At 34.2% G+C, this 23,503-nt stretch overlaps 1 protein-coding gene across 1 annotated transcript in view; it reads right to left on the reverse strand.

Moving 5' to 3' along the window:
- LOC136041009 (serine proteinase stubble-like) overlaps nt 1–23,503 on the reverse strand; it is a 163,752-nt gene that overhangs the window by 132,456 nt on the left and 7,793 nt on the right. The window contains exon 2 of the mRNA XM_065725505.1: nt 18,926–19,020. The gene's annotated coding sequence lies outside the window, so the exon portion shown is untranslated. The remainder of the gene's footprint in view (nt 1–18,925; nt 19,021–23,503) is intronic.

A 23,503-nucleotide genomic window follows, 5' to 3' on the forward strand; every position in this document is an offset into this window, starting at 1 on the left:
ATTTGGTACAACTTTAGTATAAAGGTCTTGGTACATTGCAGCATATTTGGAATGTTTTGATAAAATACAAAATTTTCTCTACATGCTGGTTCTGCTTACTCCTTTCTTACTCTGATATCTGTTCTTCTAATTTATCGCAACTATTCTTCTTGCTACGGCAAATTTTTAACCTACTGCTCAGATCGTACAAATTATCCTTTCAGTAAAATTCCAGTCAAAAAACTGGTAGAGTATTCTTTTAACCTTTAACACTAGGACCTGAAGATGCATTACATATTGGGACTCACAGAAGGCAATATCGGAGGCACACCAGAAATATTCACAATATGTTCTACCATATAGTAAACCGTCCACTTGACACCTTCGTTTCGTATCTCCTATCCCATAACTAGTGATATTGCGCCATACCCCACCTTTGAGTCATATCTCATTGAGACATCTTTGTGTCGCATCTCACCAGCCCACAATCCCTGGGATAAACTAATTTTATGAGTGGGTAAACCCAAAGGAGACGAATCACTTATTATAAAGACACAATTAGTGGATGGGCCAGTGGAAATGAATGACTGCCCAGTGCCCACTCCATTATACTATTTTTGTATGAAATACAGAATAAGTTATTACTAGAGTAGTATTGAAAAAAAAGGAAATATACATTGCCGAATAATAGAAGTTCTTATATCTGAAATAGGCTATTTTTACCAAAATTGCAATAACTTACAATTGATATATATATATATATATATATATATATATATATATATATATATATATATATATATATATATATATATATATATATATATATACATATATATATATATATATATATATTGAATATCTCCAATGGGGTAAAAGACAAACCCTCCCCTCTACCATTTCAACACTAATAGCTCCTCCCCATCCCTCATTCATAGGCAGTGTGGATTCCTATCTAAACACTATGCACTACTTTTGCCCCTCTTTCTATATTTCTTTTCTTTAATTACAGTATTTACTTTGCTATTCCAATCAAGGTATATTCATTACAGCTCGATACTAATAAACACAATTCTACGTAAAAAAACAACAACAAATAAACAAGTTAAAAAGTTTCATTTTTGGCATGGGAAATTTATCCTTGACGAATACGAATTATTCATGTCGCAAAAAAACATGTCATCAATGGAAAGCGATTTTCTTCAATTTCATCATAAATTAACGAATTAAATAACAGTGCCAAAATGATTTGTGGATACAGTAACTTCTATTCGGTCCTACCTAACCCATTATTTTGGTAAAGTAAAGTTTCTTAAGAATCTGCATGACAAAAAAGGAGAGGTTTGGATTACTTGAATTCGATATACTTTTACTATTGCTATTTTTAACATGTCACCACAACTGGGAAGTCCTTGAACAAGTCTTTTCAAATAGTTCGTGGTTAAGAATCAAACAGTTCATAGTAACGAACTGTAGTAAGGAGCGACCCGGCTCAATAGTAACCAAAACTCTAAAAAAATGGAATTTTGATACCAATAGCTACATAAAAAAATCGCATTTTAATACTGATTTTAAATAAATAAATTTCATCAAGTTTAGTCTTACCCATCAAAAGTTACGAGCCTGAGAAAATTTGCCTTATTTAAAAAAGGGGAAACAACCCCTAAAAGTCATAGAATCTTAACGGAAATCACACCATCAGATTCAGCGAATCAGAGAACCCTGTTGTATAAGTTTCAAGCTCCTATCTACAAAAATGTGGAATTTTGTATTTTTTGCCAGAAGGCAGATCACGGATGCGTGTTTATTTATTTATTTTTTGTTTCCCAGAGGTGATCGTATCGACCCATTAGTCCTAGAATGTTGCGAGAGAGCTCATTCTAACGGAAATGAAAAGTTCTAGTGCCCTTTTTAAGTGACCAACAAAATTAGAGGGCACCTAGGCCCCCTCTCACGCTAATGATTTTCTCAAAGTCAAGGGATCAAAATTCTGAGATAGCCATTTTATTCAGCGTAGTCGGAAAACCTTATGACTATGTCTTTGGGGACGACTTACTCTCCCACAGTCCCCGTGGGAGGGGCTACAAGTTAAAAACTTTGACCGGTGCTTACATATAGTAATAGTTATTGGGAAGTATACAGACGTTTTCAGGGGGATTTTTTGGTTGGAGGGGGAGGGACTGAGACGAAGAAGGTATTTTGGGAGAACTTTCCATCGAGGAATTTGTCATGAGGGAAGAAAATTTCCATGAAGGGAGTGCAGGATTGTCTAGCATTATTAAAAAAAAAAAACAATGAAAAAACAAATATGAAGAAGTTTTTCAACTGGATGTAATGATTAAAACTGCATTAAAAGCAGCATTAAAACTTAAAACGAACATAAATTATTACGCTTATGAGGGGCTCACCTCCTCCTAATACCTCGCTCTTTACACTTAAGTATTTTTAGTAATTTCAACTATTTATTCTACGGCTTTTGTGATTCAGGGGTCATTCTTAATGAATAGGGACAAAATTTCAGCTTTAGTGTAAAGAGCGAGGTACTGACGAGGGGGTGAACCCCCTCATATCTATATATATAAAAATAAGTTGTCTGTGGATCTGTGGATCGTGGATCAGGTGACGTCATGTTTCGGCTGACGTCATGAAATTAGTTGTCGTCATTTTTGTTATGACGATGCTTAGTATATTGTAAAACACATTAATTTGGTTAATAATATACCATTTAAAACACCAAAATGAACATGCTGGAGTAGTCACTCGGTGAGAGAGGGTGTCAGAACGGAGAATGAAGGTCCCAGGTTCAAATCCTGGTTAGGCTAAAAAAGGTAAAAAACTAAAAACTAAAAAAAAAACTGAAAAAACTAAAAAAAGGCAAAAACTACAAAAAAAACTAAAAACTAATAAAAAAAATAAAAAAGCCGAAAACCTAAAAAACCTAAAGAAACTAAAAAAAGGAAAAAACTTAAAAAACTAAAAACTAAAAAAAAAACTAAAAAAAAGGAAAAAACTGAAAAATAGAAGAGAAAAAGAAAACTAATAAAATTAAGAATAAAAATAAAAAAAATAAAAAAGATAAAAACTAAAAACAAAGTAAAAAGAAAAAACGAAAAAAAAAAACTAAAAAAGCTAAAAAAAAAGGTAAAAACCAATAAAAAACTAAAAAGAAAAAAAGGTAAAAAGCTAAAAAAAATTTTCATCTAAAAAACTAAAAAAAACTAAAAAAGGTAAAAACTAAAAGAACTAAAAAAGAAAAAAAAAACTAAAAAAGGAAAAAAAACTGAAAAATAAAGGAGAAAAAGAAAACTAAAAAAATATAAATAAAAATAAAAAACTAAAAAGATAAAAACTTCAAAAAAAAACTAAAAAGAAAAAAGAAAAAAACTAAAAAACCTAAAAAAAGGTCAAAACCAATAAAAAAAAACTAAAAGGAAAAAAAGGGAAAAAATTAAAAATTTATTTCATCATATACCAATTCAAAAACGAATGTATACCGGGATGACGACCGGGACACAGGGAATATAAATGACACAACTACAACGGGGACGCCGGGGGCACAGGGGGATATAAATGACGACCGGGACACCGGGACACAAGGAATATAAATGACGCCCGGGACGCTCAAAGAGAAATCACAGACTGGGACACCGGGACACAAATGACGACCGGGACACAGGGAATATAAATGACGACCGGGACACAGGGACATAACTACAAAGGGGACGCCGGGGTGCACAGGGGGATATATAAATGACGATGGCGACTCAGGGAATGGTCGATTAGCAATCACCATCAACAAAGCTCAAGGGCAATCATTAGAATCATGAGGTATAGATCTGAATACGGATTGTTTTCCCATGGACCATTATATGTTGCATGTTCAAGAGTCGGTAAACCTGACAATCTATTTATATGCACAGACAATGGGACAGCAAAGAATGTTGTATATTCGCAAGTTTTACGTAGTTAAAAACATATATATATATATATATATATATATATATATATATATATATATATATATATATATATATATATATATATATATATATCTATCTATATTCACAGGTGGGACATAGGGACACAACTACAATGGCGCGTAACTAATATGGCGCGTAACGACTTACGCGCGCGGGGGGGCTTGGGGGGGGCGCGAAGCGCCCCCACCAACTAGGTGTTGGGGTGGCGCGAAGCGCCACCCCAACAGCTAGTATGTAATAAAAACATGAGAATACAAAAGTTCGTTACGTAAGCTAATTTATGAGTTAATTATATCTTTTACTAATAAAAACATTCGTAAAACCAAAAAATCAGAGGGCAACTAGGCTTCCTCCCGCTCTTTTTTTCTCAAAATCATTCGATCAAAATTATGAGAAAGCCATTTAGCCAAAAAAAATAAATATGCAAGATTCGTTCTAATTATTCCTCTGCGGAGAGCCAAAATCAAAACATGCATTGATTCAAAAACGTTCAGAAATTAAATATAAAAAAACAAGTTTTTTTTAAGTGAAAGTAAGGAGCGACATTAAAACTTAAAACGAACAGAAATTACTTCGTATATGAAAGGGGCTGCTTCGTCATCAACGCCCCGCTCTTTACGCTAAAGTTTTTTACTGTTTTAGAAAGAAGAGTTGAGAGAAAGAGTGAAACTTTAGCGTAAAGAGCGAGGCGTTGATGAGGAAGCAGCCCTTTTCATATACGAAGTAATTTCTGTTCGTTTTAAGTTTTTATGTCGCTCCTTACTTTCACCTAAAAAAACTAGTTTTTTTATTTAATTGCGAACAAGAACGTGTTGACCATTACAGCCACGAAGTTAGGGGTTTTATTTTTAGGGAAGGGGCTTGGAAGTGACAAAAAAAATATATAGGCAAATTGGGTCTGAGTGTTTATCCCCCCCCCCTGGAAAATACACTCCCTGTGGAAAACACAACTCCCGAAGTAAGGCTTTCCTAATTTGAAAATTTTATTTGATTTTTTTTTTAAATTTCCGCAGGGGGAAGGAATTTTGGTACTTGTGTTTTACGCGCCCACTCAAGCTTACGCTGTGTAAAACTCAAGAACAAACCGCTTTCTTCGTTATTTTCTTTCAGCTTAAAGCAAGACTTGACAAATGACAGAAAATATAGGAAATATATAATTTGGGCTATATATTTGCACGTAAGGGGGGGAGGGAGGAAGTTGAAGTATTTGGATATTTGAAATCAGAAAACAATACTTTCTTCATAATATGCAGAATAATTGTATCTAACATATTTTCCATGCAGACCCGCTATAATTTACCCCCCCCACCCCAATGTGCAAATATATAGCCCACATTTGTTTCTAAAGTAACGAAGAAACTAACGAAAAAAGCGCTACCCAGCGAAAACATGGGTGAAAAGTGCACAATATACAAGTACCAAAATTCCTTCCCCCTGCAGAAATTAAACAAAACTCAAATAAAATTCTCATATTTGGGAAGCCTTATTTTCCATGGGGGAGTATTTTACGTGGTATTTCCGTGGGGGGTATCCTCCACGGGAGTATTTTCCAGAAGATTTTCCGTTAGAAGGGTATTTTCTATGGGAGTATCTTCCGGTAGGAGGGGGGTAATAGCCGGGAGGGGTAAACGCCGGCCACCAAGCAAAATAAAAATAGAAAATCACATAAAAATTCATTACGATCCGATTTTGGAGCGATGGGCAAGTGCTCAACCCTCCACGATTGGTAACGTACATGTACGAATTAATAATTCCATTGATTTTGTCAATCAATTCAATGTAATCAATAGTTAACTGATTATCAATTTTTAATTCATAACAGTTAATTATATTAATTGGAAGTCATGGGTGTAGCTTGGGGAGAGTAATTAGGCAGTTCACACTTAGAGAAAGTAATGTCAACTAACCCTCTTAACAAAATCTTTAAAGTGAGCATGAACCTATGTTCCGACAGAAGATTCTAAATTGCTTCCCATAGCTAGCCGGCTGCCCCCTCCCGCAATGAAAAATTTCTAGCCAAGACAAAGCTTAAACTCAATTTGTTTAATAATTGTCGAAAATATAGCAATTGAATTGACTTATTATGAAAGTTACAAGTCTAATACTGAATGCAGTACCAAATTGACCGCTTAGCCTCTAAATTGCTCGGATGTGGTGCAAAAGAGTAGTCCCATAGTGTCCCAATGAGGGAGGTATGAAGGAATATTATTGACGAGGACGGACAATTCAGAGAGCGATAGGCAAATAGTCTGTAAATCCTTTTTTAGTTCCAATACTATTGAAATTTCATGTCGGACGTAGTAGTAGAGCGACAAAGGATAAAACAGAAGGACACTTCACAATATTCTGTGACATTGGGCAGATTTCATCACAAGTGTTTTCTTATTACAACAATTTTTAGACGAACATGCGCTTTTGACATTGAGTTATGAAGTGAAAATGTCACATTGAATGTGGACAAAAAGTTTAATCACACTCCAGTCACGATTTTAAGATGATTTTACAGTAATTATGATGAAAGCCGATAAAATTCAGAAGTTTGGCTTTCGTCGTTATGCTGCTATGACCAGGTGCTGGAGTTTTATTCAAGTTCCACCTTGAAATATTTCATTAGTTACTTTCACACATAATTTTAAACTTCCTTTTCGAAGGGAAAATTTGTTTCTTCAATTGTCCTATAATCATTTATTTTTGTCCATTCGACACATGTGGAGTGCATAAATAGCGATGGTCCATACCAGAATTTTCTTCCTGAAGCAAGTGATACAACCATTTATTTTCAACCAATCAGATTGCGTGAACTTAAGGATACTTTGAAAAGTATGAAAAAATTGGCAGCTGAAATGGACTTTATAACCTTTCAAATAGTTTAAAAAATTTACCCAATTATATCTAGTCATCTGTTGTACCTTTTTAATCAATGTTTTGAATATGGAGTGTACCATAATTGCTTGAAAAGTGCGTTGGTTAATCCTCTGTATAGAGGAGGTGATAAACAAGATATGAACAACAACCGTCCAATTTCTCAGCCTCCAGTGATTTCTTATATTTTTTAGAAATTGATTTATAAACGACTGGTGGATTATTTTGAAAAAAGAGGTTTTTTCACTCTAGTCAATTTGGTTTTAGAAAAAAATAGGTCAACAGAGCATGATTCATTATTTTTTTTTTTACTAGATTTGTTAACGATTGACTTAAGAGGTAGCTTAAATTTTTCTAGATATTATGAACGCTTTTGAGTGTGTTGACCATGGGATTTTACTGGCTAGACTTAAAAATACTGGAATTTTTTTTTAGAAGTCTCAAATTGATAGCTTTATTTTTTTGAAGGAAGAGCACAAAGAGTACGGCTGGGCAGAGTCCTGTCAGAGGAGATGGGAGGGTTACATGGGAGGATCTTTCCATGGACGAATTTATCACGAGGGAAGACAATTTCCACGAAGGGGGCCCAGGATTTTCTAGCATTATTTAAAAAACAATAAAACAAAATTCAACTGGAAGTAATGAGCAGCATTAAATCTTAAAACAAACAGAAAATATTACGCATATAAGGGGGTTCGTCTCCTCCACGATACCTTGCTCTTTACGGTAAAGTATTTGTAGTAATTTCCACTATTTATTCTACGGCCTTTGTGATTCAGGGGTCATTCTTAAAGAATTGGGACAAAATTTAAGCTTTAGTGCATAGAGCGAGGTATTGACGAGGGGGCGAACCCCCTCATATTTGTAAAAAATGGACAAATATAGAAGTTCGTTACGTAAATTAATTCGTAAGTTACGCATATTTATTACTGACAAAAACGTTCGTAAAAAAAAATTCTATTTTCATTTTAAGTAATCAAAAATTGAAGGGCAACTAGGCGTCCTCCCCTACCGTTTTTTTTTATTAAAATCGTCCGACCAAAACTATGAGAAAGCCATTTAGCAAAAAAAATTAATATGCAGATTTCGTTTTAGTTATTCATGTACGGCGAGCCAAAAACAAAACATGCGTTAATTCAAAAACGTTCAGAAATTAAATAAGAAAAACAAGTTTTTTTTTAACTGCAAGCAAGGAGTGACATTAACACTTAAAACGAACAGAAATAATTCCGTCTATTAAAGGGGTTGTCCCCTCCCCAACGCCTCGTCCTTTACGCTAAAGTTTTTTTGTTGTTTTAAAAAGTAGATGTTGTGACAAAGAGTCAAAACGACTCCGGCTAATTGTATTAAGATGAAGCTTCCAGGACTTACTGGATGGCTAACTGACCAAAAGGCAATACGTTAATGCTGCTGCTACTACTAGTACTAGCGTAATTACGGTTAATACTACTACTAGTAGTACGAGTATTAATACAACTGCTGTGACTACTATTACAACAATGCCTAATGGTATGAAGGTAATATTTTCAAAGAATATTGAAAGGGGAAGGTGAACTGAATCACAAAACACTGTGCTTGGCCAACTGACCAAAAGGCAATATTTTAATACTGCTGCTGCTACTAGTACTAGTGTTATACGTTTACGGTTAATACTCCTACTAGTAGTACGAGTACTAATACTAGTACGAGCACTAATAGATCAAAATGAGCTACGAGCATGTAGATTGTCGAAGGGACACAGCAATATCCATCCATAGCTATTTAAAGCCCACCTCTTGAAACCTTCCCAAAAATTGTTATCCCTTTTGTTTTTTCCTTATGAAAACAAGAAAGGAAATAATAAATGAAGAGAGAAAAATCAAATAGGTAAAAAAACGAGGATTTTGTCAGCCAATAGCAAAATATGAAGATGAAAATCAAGCAAGTATTTCGACAAGAACCTCCGCCAAGTTGTCTTCAGTGCTAAAAAAAATATAAGAAAGAGGAAAAAACAAAAAAGAGAAAAAAATAAACAACAACAACAAAATCTATCCTTCTTAGGTGAACTCTACGAGAAGAGAAAAGATACTGAATGTTTTTTTTCCTTACCACCATTTCTATCAGATTTAGGGATTAGCTGGTCTTCATTCACCCCTAGATGGTTGGCTGAAAAGGAAGATCCTTGGAAATCCTTTACCTGCATAACGTGTCCTAGCCATCTTAATCTTTCTTTCGTTATACCAAAAGTGAGTGGGATAAAACTAAATTTTCCATAGGCTACAGCTTACTGTTTGAAAAAGGGTCAGTCAGACGGGTAGCCAATGAATCTGTAGACACTTCCTTTGAAAGCATCTAATACATCCTCTTCCTCCTTCCAAAGCCCCACGTTTCAGAACATTGCCTGGCCACTGTCATCACTGTAGCTTCTAATATCATAATCCTGGTTTGTAGACTTATCTTCCTATTGTTCCGAATTTTTTTGAACTGTGAAAAAACACCCTTGGTCTTGGCTTTTCTACTTTTAACATCTTTACTGCATCCACCATCCTTACTGAAATTTATTTTCAGAACAAAGAATTGTAACTTTTGCTGCTAAAATGGGTCGATCATATAGCTATCGCGTTCCCCACAATAATGAGGGATAATGAGTTTCTCCACCCTCTTCGATCAACCTTAGGCTTTCATTTTGAACATTAATTTTGTGGTTTCAGATTTCATGGAAGTAGAAGACATCTTCATTTGTCTGTTTTACAAGTACTTGTAGAAAATCCAATTTCAGTCACGCTCCCCGAGTATTTTGTTTAGGCTAAGGGAAGATTTATCTCTTTTTGGGTATTTGACTTCTATTTACATAGCTTGACTTTTATTTACATAATAAACAAAAATATAAACTATTACAGATATAAATCACTACGCTAGGGAAAAATTCCAATTTTGCTAACGCATAGCGATTAACTACACAAACATTCATAAAGACATCCTAAATTAAAAATGATAAAAAAAAAATCCGCATAAATGTTTCTAGAAGCATCCTACACTAATTAAAATAATAATGAAAGGAAAAAAGAAAAAAGACAATCACCTTCACTCAAACACCCCCAGGGTAACAACCCTCATCCAAATACAACTCCCTCCACCCCAACCCCTTCAACCCTCTTCTCCCTCCAGCCCTATAACCCACTCCAACCCCCCACCCACAATAAAAAAACTCATTCCCCAACAAATACTCTTTTAATCTTTTTTAAACTATGGGAGGTGTTCAACCTCCCTAACACTCACAGGAAGTGAATTCCATACAGAAGGGCCAAGATACTTCAAAGTAAAACCAGATCTCACACTATTTTGAATATCCACAACCAACTTACTCTGTTTAACTCAATTGTTGATTTATTTTTATTTATTGTTTTTTTAATCAAACTAAGTACCACTTAGAGGCAATTATAGTGTCAATGGGCATGTGCATGCATTTAGGATGGAGAGACAGCGTAACGAGAGGGAAGGGTGAACTTCGTAAAAATGATAAAATCAGGAAAATTATTTGAAACTTAGCCAAAGACTCTGTCGGACAACAGACATCAAAAAGGGTCTTTTCCGGCGGTCGGGGTATTTTTCAAGAATGAATTTTCTGGAGGGGGGTTCTTCTAGCTCCCCCCAAAAATGTATAACCGTATACTAGTGAAACCAACTGACTCTGATTGTGCAATGGAGAAATATTGCTTCAAGTATCCATCGTTTAATGTCACTTGATTTTTGTCAGATTAATGATTGGGTTGAGAGTTATGGGCACTTGCCAGTTTTATCAAGTAAGTTTATTAGGCTCCTTAGAAAAAACTGTCGAAGTTATGGAATATTAAGGAAGAACATGCGCCAGACCATCCTGTATACGAATTTGTTAATCCAGAGTATTAGACACTTAGGTTGTTTTAGAACTTTTTAGCAGTTTTACAAGTAAATAGCTTACAAGACGACGTATGCTAATTTTCTTTGAAAAGTACTTAAGTTAGTAAATATAAGGGTAGTAACGAATATGGGTAGTAAATATGGGCAGTAAATATCTATTGTCATGGCAGGGTTTCAACCGTGGGTTCTATGTCTTCCCACATTAGAAAGAGTATTGGAATCAGGGAGGTTTGGAACGGAGGCAGAGATTCGGATATAAGAAACAGTAGTTTTAAAAATGCAAAAACTATTTTGAGAGACGATGAAATTCAGATATGTCAACAAAGGAAATTAGTGGCAGAAATTCTGAACATATACTGCCGATTAGTCTTCCCAGAGACTTGGGAAGAATCTGTTGTTTCAAGGTGGGTTTACAAAGCAATATTTTAAGTTCGGCCTGAACCAATTTTTGTTCGCTTTCAAAGATTGTTCACCTCTAAGGAATTAAATAATATATTGGAAATGCTCAAAAAGGAGGAAGGTCCACATTTTGTCTCCATGTGGCTAAATAAATGGAAGTATGTTTCAATAACTTCATTGCATTGGAAGTTTTACTACATAAAATCTTCGTACTCTTGAAACATTATAAAAAGTCGCTGATAAGCGTAGTTCGAAGCTAATATTACGATACTATTTTGTGGGTGAGAAAACTGTTCAGGACAAGTATGGATTAGTCTGTGTTAAGGTCCATTCACAAGAGATTTGAATAATACTAGGAGCTACTTAGCACTATTTTGAGCCAATCAGTATGTCTCGCAAGATTGTTCAGCCAATCAGAAACTTCTATGAAAGTTCTGATTCTCCTGAAACTAGCACTGTCTAATCTTTGATATTAGTAAAATTTCCTTGTGAATGAACCTTAAGGTTAATTACGATGGTTCAGTCATAGGCAGCGTTGGGCTGCTTAATTAACGAGCTAAGTCGGCCCCATAAATTATAGATTTTTTTATATTATCTATTTTACTTATTTATTCATATATATATATATATATATATATATATATATATATATATATATATATATATATATATATATATATATATATATATATATATATATATATATATATATATATATATATATATATATATATATATATATATATATATATATATATATATATATATATATATATATATATATATATATATCAGGCACGTACGCAGGAATTTTTTTCGGGGGGGGGGAGCGTAAAACTTTCGAAACAGCAGATATAAAGCAGCATTTTTTTATTTAGTAATGCAAAAAGCACGTATATCGAGAAATACAGAATAACTTTAATCTGTACTATTGTAGCGGATGGGGGGGGAAGAAGACTGAAGCCTCAAAAGCACGTTTTAGGCTCAGTTTATGTTCATAGCGATTTAGAACCAGTGATTAATCTATTATATCCCACTGAAAGGGAAATTTTAGGGTTAACAGTGCAATATGGGTGCTGTGGGGGTAGTTCTTCGAATGCAAAACGTAGATTTTAATGAAAAATTATTGTTTCCAAAATTGATCCATTAAAAGCTGTACTTTATCCTGAAAAGGGGGGATAAATGCCCTAATATCAAGGATAGTTCTATTTTGCTGTGGAAATCAAACTCTCTTTACAAAAAAAAATAAATAACAGTACATTTGCTAATTACTTCAAAGAGGGTAAAAAATTAGACAGAAAATGGGTTAATAATTGGGCAGTGACTTGACCGGATAATTGTATGCTGCAAAATCCCCCAAAAAAGGCTTCACACATGTATCTAGATTCTTAAGAAATGTCCTACTTTTGCCAAAAATCCCAAGAAACCAAGGGGAAATTAAACATTTCACAAAATTTCGGGGGGGAGCGGGCCCGAAGGCCCCCCTGCGTACGTGCTAGATATATATATATATATATATATATATATATATATATATATATATATATATATATATATATATATATATATATATATATATATATATATATATATATATTAAAGAAAAATAAAACGCATTCTCTTTTATAACGTTAATAAACTTCAAACTGTTGAGATTTTAAGGAATGAATATCAGTATAAATAAAACTGTCAACCCGCACAAATCACGTTCATTTGACTTTTCTGTAATCTAGGTTATTCTAGGGATGTTTTTTCGATATCAGGAGAAATAAAAAACCCATTGCTTGAAATATTTTTTTTAAGTACAAATTACGTTCCAGTCTTTAGAAGTGACTGGGGGGGGGAGGAGTTAGCTCTACTCTTCTTTGTGGCATTGTTTCTTCGCTTTAAGTTTGACTTGGTTATTTATTCTATTTTTTTTATTTATTTTGGATTTCTCTTATTTACAGATAGTAATTTATACGTGTTTTAAGCTAGACACCATATTTGACTTTATTTCTGCCCGTTTGTGGTTTAATGCAGCTCTTTACTTTTCTCTGAGCAAACTTTTTCCAAAAAACGACTTTTTAAAATTGACTACGTTCATAAGATGTTAAGTTATTTGTGGAATTTCATTTCTTTACATGATCCAGTGGCTTCTTTTTGCAAGAAGTATCATATCATACAGATTTCTAACACACCTTAATTAATTTGGGTTGGGCTTAAATACGAATATGGAAAAATCTGTTCAGATTTTTGATTTTTGTTTTTTTAACTAAAAAAACATATTGGCACGTCAAAGACGAAGCTATGGGTCAGTCGGTTTATTCTGCTTCCTAGTATCCCACAGTAGTTGTACTCCCAATGTATTTTGTTTTTCCTTGAATTCTAGAAAATGAGGTATTTTTTCTTTTGGAGCTTGCAGAAACAGCTTGAGATTGGAGATTCCGATATCTGGATAAGTTTTATACGTCTTCGAAGAAACAGGAGTGTTTTTTCTCCTCTCGTAGAGTTCACTTAAGAAGATTAAATTATGTTGTTGTTTTTTCTTTTTTTTACCTCTCTGTTATTTTTTTGAGCACTGAGGACGACTTGGCGGAGTCATTGTCGAAATATTTGCTTGATTTTAATTTTCATATTTTGCTGCTGGCTGACAAAATCCTCGTTTTTCACCTGTTTGATTTTTCTCTTTTCATTTATTATTTCCTTTCTTGTTTTCATACGTAAAAGGTGCACTGCATAACGAAAAATTGAAGGATTCAGACCAAAAGCCTCTACCCAGAGTAAGTGCCTATTTAGAGGCATAAAAACTCTAGTCCCAGAAATAGCTAGTCACTCATATAGGGAAACATCCGAAATGAATTTTTATGTTTTTGTAAACTCGTGCGAAATTTATGTCGCGTAACATATTTTTTTTCTTTTGTGTTACCGCATCCGTTTTACTGACTGATTGAGATATTTGTTTTAAGAGGAATTTTTTAACCAGACACACATTTTTAAGTCTCAATAATGTCAAAGGTTATGATCTGGCCTCAAAATGTATTTCAATCAAAACAGAGAATAAACAGGAAGATTGTTAACCCAGTGACATGAAGAACGAATACAAAAACAATTGCCTACATTTGTATTGAAAACTGACATCAACAGTCTGCTTTTACATGCTTTTGAAACTCAATGCTACACGGCTGCAGTTAAGTAAAAATTAAATAAAAAGGTTAACCAGAAAAACTATTTTCAAATCAGAGCAGCGAGTTGAAAATTAAAGCAGTCGGAAACATGTGCTAACCGCTCTGTTGGCGAGGAGGGTGGGAGGGGGTTGAACGGTGCCAGCATACTGACGCCCGGGTAGTAAGTGATCGGAACAATCACAAAGTACTATGTGACGATCATGGTGACGAAAGGGGTCGGGAGTAAAAGGTACCGTTATGCCGAAGTCTGGGTTAGCAGGAAATCGAAATTAAAAAAGAAAAAAAAAGCTTCGTGACAATGGTGGTGAGTTGCGAATGACGGTTGCTCCCTCCTGGAAGACTCATTGCAGCGCCACTTATAAATAATATATTCTACAGATTTTCTAGTTGATACAGAAATTTGCAGTTTCATCTATTCTTAGGGAATGTGTTTTCTTCTGTTTTTTTTCTTGGGGGTGGGGGCTGAAATGACATTCGTTGTTCTTAAGAAGGCTCTAAGGAATTTCCTGATGATTACCGAGTTTGCCAAAAAGTTGCATCTTTCTTTTCAAACAGAAATTATCTTCTAAGAACGACTACACAAAACTTAGATTATTGTTTTACTTTACCTGCAATATACCTACTTTATATATATATATATATATATATATATATATATATATATATATATATATATATATATATATATATATATATATATATATATATATATATATATTGGCCATAAGCATGGGGTAGTTGTCTTCAAATATTTTGGAAAGTCATTGGAAACTCAAAATAAACGATCAGATGTGCCTTGTATTCGTCCTATGCTATAAACGACTTCATTGATGAATGGGCTTTGGCATTTTCTATTTAGATGGAGTAAACGCCCATCGATCCATGGCAGTGGCGTCAATTTACGAAAAGCTAGAGAGGCAGGGGGAAAATAAATATATTTTTTTTTAATCTAGACTGGGTAAATGGTACTCTTTTACAATCCAGAACACACTCGGGAAGTAAAGTAAGGTTAGTCATAATGAAATATACCAAAACATGATGAAAATACAAAACTTCAGTTAATATGATAATATAAGGTACTTCCTTGTTAGCCAGTACAAATTCAGGAATTAAAGTTAGGTTCATTATAATGACATGTACCTAAATATGTTGAAAATATAATAGTTTAGTAACAAAATTATGGAAACTACTACAAAGAATTAGGGAAGGGGGCCCCTCCAGACCGCATTATATTCAATACGTAACTTAAACTAACCTAACTTAATCAAAATACCAACTAAACATTTGATTAAAATGTAGCTAGAATGTAGTTTCCCACCGAGCTGAAGTTAGTTGTCTGGTATAAAGACCGTGAAAACCGGTTATTGTCTCATGTTCGTGATACCAATTCTCGAGTGCGTACTAGCTAACAAGGCCTAGCTAGCCAAAATATAATTTGGGCTACATAATTGCACATTGGGGGGGGGGGTAAAGTAACTTAACCAAAATAACAAATAAATATCTAATTAAAATCTGGTACTTTTCTATTATAGCAAACACAGTCAAGAAGTTTGCTAAATGTAAGATCCTATGTAGATAGATTTATACAATAAGATCATCCCCTATCTCAACCATTAGACAAAGCTGGGCCCGTATGCTGCAGCTCTAGACAACATATGAACAAGAAGAACCACAAGCGACATTAGATTTTTTCATGGGTTGGCACGCGTGTGCCATCGATATTCGCAGCCTGGAGAACAGGAAAAGAAATAAGACGAATTGAGCGTCTAGGAAAGGATAGGGAAAAATGCAAAACGTTGAAGAGATAAAAACGAAAAGGAGAATAATTGACATGGCTGTAATACTGCCCAACCTTGCAAAGCTTATCGCCCAACCGGGGCGATAGCGCTGCAGCGGGGATCGAATCCGGGTGCTCCGTACTGCCAAACAGAACATCAATCCACTAGGTTCCCAATGCAGAATAATATTAACAAAAAGAACGGGAAGAAGAAAACCAACAAAGTTTTGCATATGTCCTTTGACTTTATAAGGACAATAGGTGGGGGGCAATTACACGATGGCGAAATTCGAATGATAAAGTGCTATTTTCAAAAAACAAACAAAAAGGCGATCTATGGTTTTCTAAGGTAAAACCTAACGGCCTATTCAGCCGTAAGTACCACCAGGGCTTGACAGTTCCCCCTGTTAAATCAGGAGGCCTTTAAAAACGAATTAAAAGAGAAAAAGGCGACAGTGTAGAGTTGTGGTTCCTTCTTCGCTAAGAAATATCTTAATGCCAGGCAGTACCATTAGATTTCTTATTTTATGCTTCTTTTTAATGCAATAGTCAATATCTTGACAATGCAATCCTCCTCCCCAATGGCACCATATATAGCCCTAATAATTAAATTCCTCATTAATTGAATCAGGTTATATGCCATGAGTACTTTATTAACACGGATTTTCTTGCAGATTCAACTCTATCTTCGTCAGGGAGTAAGTACATTATTTACCAAAATATTAATTATATTATTTTGAAAATTGGGTAACAATGGAAGGAAACATCTTAATCTGATCAATAGAACTGATCAGTAGAAATATACTGCTTGTTATTAAAGTAAGAATTTAATGGCCATAGTGTTTTCAGTATTTACGTCTTATAGCGACCACAGGTTGTTCTTGATTGGAATGAAACCTGTCTACTGTGTCCATTCGGAGATAATCAGCTTAACATCGGCGAGATATGCAGAGATATATATGCAGGGATATCCATTTAAATGGTATCCATGCAGGGATATTTAAATTAAATATTTAATATGTAGAGGTGGTTAGGTTAGACATTTAGGTAAAACTATCACTGTTCATATTATTGAATTACCAATAAAGTGAATATACCACTCGATGCCTTTTTTTATGCTCTTTACAAATATAATAATCGATTCTATTGGAAATTCAAATTTAAGCACTTTTTACCCTAACCCAAATTCACCCAACCTAACCTAAACTAACCTTAAATAATTTTGGTACTGAGTAAATGTAGTATTATTTTGTCGGAAAATTACCAATAACTCATACTTTAATTGAAAATCCATCATTTTTAAGAGCTCAAAAAGTGCATCAATTTGAATTTGCATCAAGTGATATGTTCACTTTATTGGTAAGTCGTTAATATGAACAGTCATATATTTACCGGTATTTAGTACATAGCTGTGTAAGCAGCTTACTTTCAATAATTCTGTGTTGTAGTTCCCATAATTTTGTAACTAAAGTACGTCACTAAAGTACATTAAAAGTATATTAAGCACTAGCTGTTGGGGTGGCGCTTCGCGCCACCCGAACACCTAGTTGGTGGGGGCGCTTCGCGCCCCCCCCCAAGCCCCCCCCCCCTCGCGCGTAAGTCGTTACGCGCCATATTAGTTACGCACCATTGTAGTTGTGTCCCTGTGTCCCACCTGTGAATATATATATATATATATATATATATATATATATATATATATATATATATATATATATATATATATATATATATATATATATATATATATATATATATATATATATATATATATATATATATATATATATATATATATATATATAACTACGTAAAACTTGCGAATATACAACATTCTTGGCTGTCCCATTGTCTGTGCATATAAATAGATTGTCAGGTTTACCGACTCTTGAAAATGCAACATATAATTGTCCATGGGAAAAACAATCTGTATTCAGATCTATACCTCATTATTCTAATGATTGCCCTTGAGCTTTGTTGATGGTGATTGTTAATCGAACTTTCCCTGTGTCCCCGTCGTCATTTATATATCCACTGTGCCCCCCGGCGTCCCCGTTGTTGCTGTTTCCCTGTGTCCCGGTCGTTATTTTTGTTCCGGTCGTCATTTGTGTTCCGGTGTCCCGGTCTGTAATTTCTCTTTGAGTGTCCTGGTCGTCCTTTATATTCCCTGTATCCCGGTCGTCATTTGTGTCCCGGTGCTTTGTTGATGGTGATTGCTAATCGAACATTCCTTGTGTCCCGGTCGCTTTCTCTTTGAGTGTCCCGGTCGTCATTTATATTCCCTATGTCCCGGTGTCCCGGTCGTCATTTGTGTCCCGATGTCCCGGTCTTTAATTTCGTCAGTCGACAAACATGACGTCAGTCGACACACAAACATGAAGTCACTCGACACACAGACACACAGACAACTTATTTTTATATATATAGATATTAAGGTTACTGAAGTTACTAAAGTATATTTTCATCATAATTCGGTATATTTCATTATGTACGATTAACCTAACTTCGCTTCTTTGGTATGGTCACTATAACACCTAAGTACCATGTTTTCTTTTAGTTTAGTGTTTTCTTTTAGTTTTTTTTTTATACTCTTAGGAATGTATCTGGGACCATCAGGCGGATTGGGGTGCATTACCAGAGTAAGCAGAATTATATTGACAAGGAGCATAAGAATCTAAGGGTACTACTTTTATGGTATTAATGTGTTTACTTCTGAAGAGCAGTAACTCTACACTGCTACCGAGGAAAATGAGAATTATCCCTATTGGATCTTGGTAAAAGAAAACAAAACTGCTGGTGGTAACTGCCCCCCTCCCCAGAAAATATTCCTAGCGGCACTATTGCCTCCTACGTGGGAAGAAAAGCAGAACATACTAACATACCTTGATTTGAGATGTAATCCAAAAATCATTTATCCTTCAAACGCCTATTTTGTCCACAAATAAACAGCCAGTATTTAGCCAGTTCGGACGAGTACCTAAAGACAAACTAAATAATTCACAAAAAATTCGTATTTGTGTCGAGTACATCTACCCTTGAACTAAAGCATGATTTTGATTTTTACCGCAGAACAACCAATTCGCTTTCACCTTAATTAATCTTGCAAATAGATAGGAATAGAATGGGTGCAAAATATGAAGTTTGCATAAATGAAATATGACTTGGAAATAGAATTTTACTGAACTAGCTCATTTAATCTTTTTACAATCACTGTAACTGAAACTAACTCATATTTTGGGGTGTCGATTTATGAAAACATTGGGGAGGAAGGGGTACGGATTTTTTTCCCCATTTCTAAGTGAATACAGGCAACAAAAAAAGTAGTTTTCAAAATTTAGGGAGTGAGCACACCTTGAATAAATAAAACAAAAAGCATGGCTGGATCTAATGAAGGGGCAAGCGCGCCAGGAGGCAAGAGCCTGGAGGTTTGCACAGCAAGATAGAATTGTAATATTCATGTACATAAATTGTAATATTTACAGAGTTGATGATACAGCAGGGCGCAGCAAAGTTTACAAATTCTCTGCCCCCCCTTTAGAAAAAAACTAAATCCGGCTCTGCAAAAATACTATTAAAATCAAGGGGGCAACCGTCCCTGTCCCATCACTTATTACCTCACACGTTGCATGCAAATAGCATGTACAGATGAGCTGATTTACAGGTGTGAAACTAAATATATATATATATATATATATATATATATATATATATATATATATATATATATATATATATATATATATATATATATATATATATATATATATATATATATATATATATATATCTGGGGATCTATAGTCTTGTAAAACTACGAACATTTTTCTAAACCTCTTTTAAACACCCAAAAACCACGCATAAGAAACCTCTTTTGGAAAAGTTAACATGTCAAGCATTAACGAATAATATCATTTTAAAAATCTTTGATACTATACGTTTTGTAATGTAAAAAGGAAAATAAAAAAAATATTTTCAAAGAGAATTTGTGGGAATTTTTTTATCCTTTTTATAAAACCCTTGAGATTGACATTATCATTACTTTGTCCTACTCTCGAATAAAATTTACTTAAATCTTAAGTTCAGAGGCAAGTTTTTTCCTGAAATTTTGGTTCTGCCAATGGGATAAATTTTATCTAATCTTAGCAGACGGATATTATAAAAATTTACACGGATATTATAAAAAATCTTTTTAACTTTTTCAATGAAACTGCAAAGCAGGCTTTTCCCAACGAAAACGCTCCTACAAAGGGGGTTTTCAAAATGTTGCGATGAAGGAGGAGGGGCAAAAAGTAAATCCCCCCCAGTTGACGCACTGTTTTCCAAGCTTCCATCCTAAGCAGATATTTAATCCTCTTAAGTAGTTTTTTCGTCATGCCAACACTAGCGGGATCGAACCGATTCGTTCACAATATTTCTTTCAAATATTTTAGAGACGTTTCGAAATAACACTTATTAAAATGTCTGTACAACTTAAGTTTGGTTGGAATAGCAGTTTTCGACAATTTTCACAAATTCACATATGATTCTAAACTGAACGTTTCCCCATTTCCCATACCACTTGCGTTATGAATATAAATAAAAAGTGGCATATTAGATCTTTCTTTGCTAGAAAAGTGTAACACATGCCTATAAAGAGAAATTAGGTATTATTCCAGTTTTCAGGATAGAAAATGTTTCTAGATCCCCAATATTTGATACAAAAGTTTTTTTTTGTAATGCAGCGTCTTCATATTAATTGTTTTTATTCACTATCTTAGTAGAAATTTCTAACTAAAACAATTTCTTAAATTTACCCATGTTAGGCAAATTGAAAAAAGTAGTAGTATTCTATTAACTGATTTTTAACGCTTATAGGGGGTATAACTGGACCCATAAGGAGTAAGCAACCTAGAGTCACCGTTAAGATGTATTCCCAAGACTTGTTTGTTCAAGGCATTTTCCATGACGCTGACCCATGTTGGGAAAGCCTGGATATAAGAAATGACCTTAGTACCCCCTCAAAAACTCATAAGGCTTCCCGGAGATGCCCTCCCTAAGGGCATTATCCAAGACGTTTCCTAATGTTTACTTATGTAAATTTAAATGACTTTGTCGATGACGTAGTTTTGAGGGTCAACGACACTTGTTTTGCTTTCAAAAACCTTTGTAACACATCCTGTGGCCAGGTATTTACCTTTAGTGCTTCCGAGCACAAAGGTTTTCCCGTTACCAGGCTTATGCAATAGTTTGTTGATCCACTTCTGAGTTGCAAACTTGCACACTTTTTATATGAAATGCACTCATTTTTACCTTATAGGGAACGTGGAAGAGTGATAGAAGAGTGAACATAAACACGTAGTGAAGTGTCCACGGCTCGTAGCGAAAAGTAATGGTGATTCACTGATATTAAGACGTCTTCGCTTGCGTCCCCCTACTCTCGTCATCAGCAAAACATCGCTATTCGTTGAGCTAATATTTTACAAAAATGATTTAAAATCATCTTTTGATATTTGAATATATTCCATTAATCGTTTTAACATGTATTTATTGACAATGAGACTTATTGAAAATTTTGATGAGTTTAAACATTTATAGAAATGACTGTGAAATGATAAGAGTCTTTTACGACTTTTTATCAAATCTTATATCATATCAATGAGATTTTACCTGTTTTCGTGGATTATTACCTGATTCTTTTTACCATCAATTTGTACATGTTCACTTTCAGCGACATAAGTCATGAGTCTTTTTCATTGCTCATGATGCAATTAAGGTAATAGGTTTGCAACGTTTCTGAGACTTTAGACAATGACAAATCTACTTTTTCTATTGGTTGTGCTGATTGTTGTACCAAAGTTTCAGAATTTTGAAGTGTTTTCTTTCTATGATTAATTACATTTACTTTGAGTGGTCTTTCGTGGTAGGGTTTAAGCATGTTCACTCGTCGAAGTGTACTTTGAATGAGAAGTAATTTTTCATCGTTGGGATTTGTCTCATTGTCAACAAATTCATTATGATTGTCCTCAAAGCGCTCCTCCTTTGGGGAAAGAGCGAGTTCTATTGGTGTAAGCTTGTAGGGCTTTATCAATTATTTAGAGACTTAGATTTTTTAAACTGAAATATTTTCAACTTTATTTGCATGTCTTAAAATCATATTAAATATAAACTCACATAATGTGAGTCGTAATTTTTTCTATTAGCAAAATAATGCTAGTAGTGACGTTTTTATTGCTTTTTTTTATTGAACTTTGAAACTAAATGCTGACATAGACAAATATTTGAACTATGAAGCAACCAATAATGGAGATATTATTGAAAATACATGCGTGAATTGTCATTACAGTGAGATATTAAATTTATTTGAAGTACCAAAAATATTCGACCTTCATTGTGGTGGATTTGTGAGATTAATATTTCCAGAGATGATAGTGCTCAACTAGAATGGAAACATAAAACTATTAGTTGAAGACAAAGGCCAGCTTCTTGCTCCTAATGGTATTAATACGTTGCATACTAATAGATCCTATCGCCATTTTTCTTGTATGAGCATTCAAATGAAAGCAAAGAGTAAAAAAAAGCCTACTTGTGAACCCACATCATAAACAATATCTTATAATTGCCAAAACTGCAATACATGTAAAAATAATGTGATAATAGACAATCAAACAATGACTAAAATAAAAGGGCATTGGCAGACAATGTAAGAAAAAAGAAGTTATGGTTGAATTGATGAAAAACAACGCAACTACAAACATAACTACTATCTTCGATAGTTGATCAACAGATACGGTCAATGTGCTCAATAATACCAATTATGAAATGTATGATGAAGGGGTAGCTGAATCGATGTTAAAGTTCATGTATGACCCCAAAATATAATATGTACCATGTCAAGAGAAAACATACAAAGTATTACATGGAATGGATTCAAAGCAATCAGTTTTTTTCACAATGAAATGCTATACGCCAATTATTTCAATAAAATATATTTTATCCATTAATTTGTTATGTTTCCATTATGTTTTGGTATAAGCAATTGAAGTGATTTATTAATAAATGGTTTTGTCAGTCGTATATCATTTGTAGGGGGCCATTATTTTCAACTAAAACAAACTCATCTAGTTGATAAATTCAGAATGTTTTTTTTGCTGACTAAGTATCAATAATTTAAAATATTTCCAGCAAACCCTAAGGCGGCTGTCATTTCTCAGTGAAAAGGGCCTTTGGATACAAGTGAGCAAGCGCACGGTACCCATCTGGCGAGCATCAAATGAGGAGGACACGTTATCTTGTATTGCGTAACCATTCATGTTGTCGGTGAAACAATGCAAGAATACAAGCGGGCCCATATCCTGATTCAGGAGAATCTCTTGGAATGTTTTCAAGAATGATGCGTTATCTAGTATTACATAATCATTCATCGTGTCGATGAAACAATAAAATAAGCTTTGTGAAAGCCCTCACATTTGGTCTTTTGAGAT

The sequence above is a fragment of the Artemia franciscana genome, chromosome 21, assembly GCF_032884065.1.
Source record: "Artemia franciscana chromosome 21, ASM3288406v1, whole genome shotgun sequence".
Taxonomy (NCBI): domain Eukaryota; kingdom Metazoa; phylum Arthropoda; class Branchiopoda; order Anostraca; family Artemiidae; genus Artemia; species Artemia franciscana.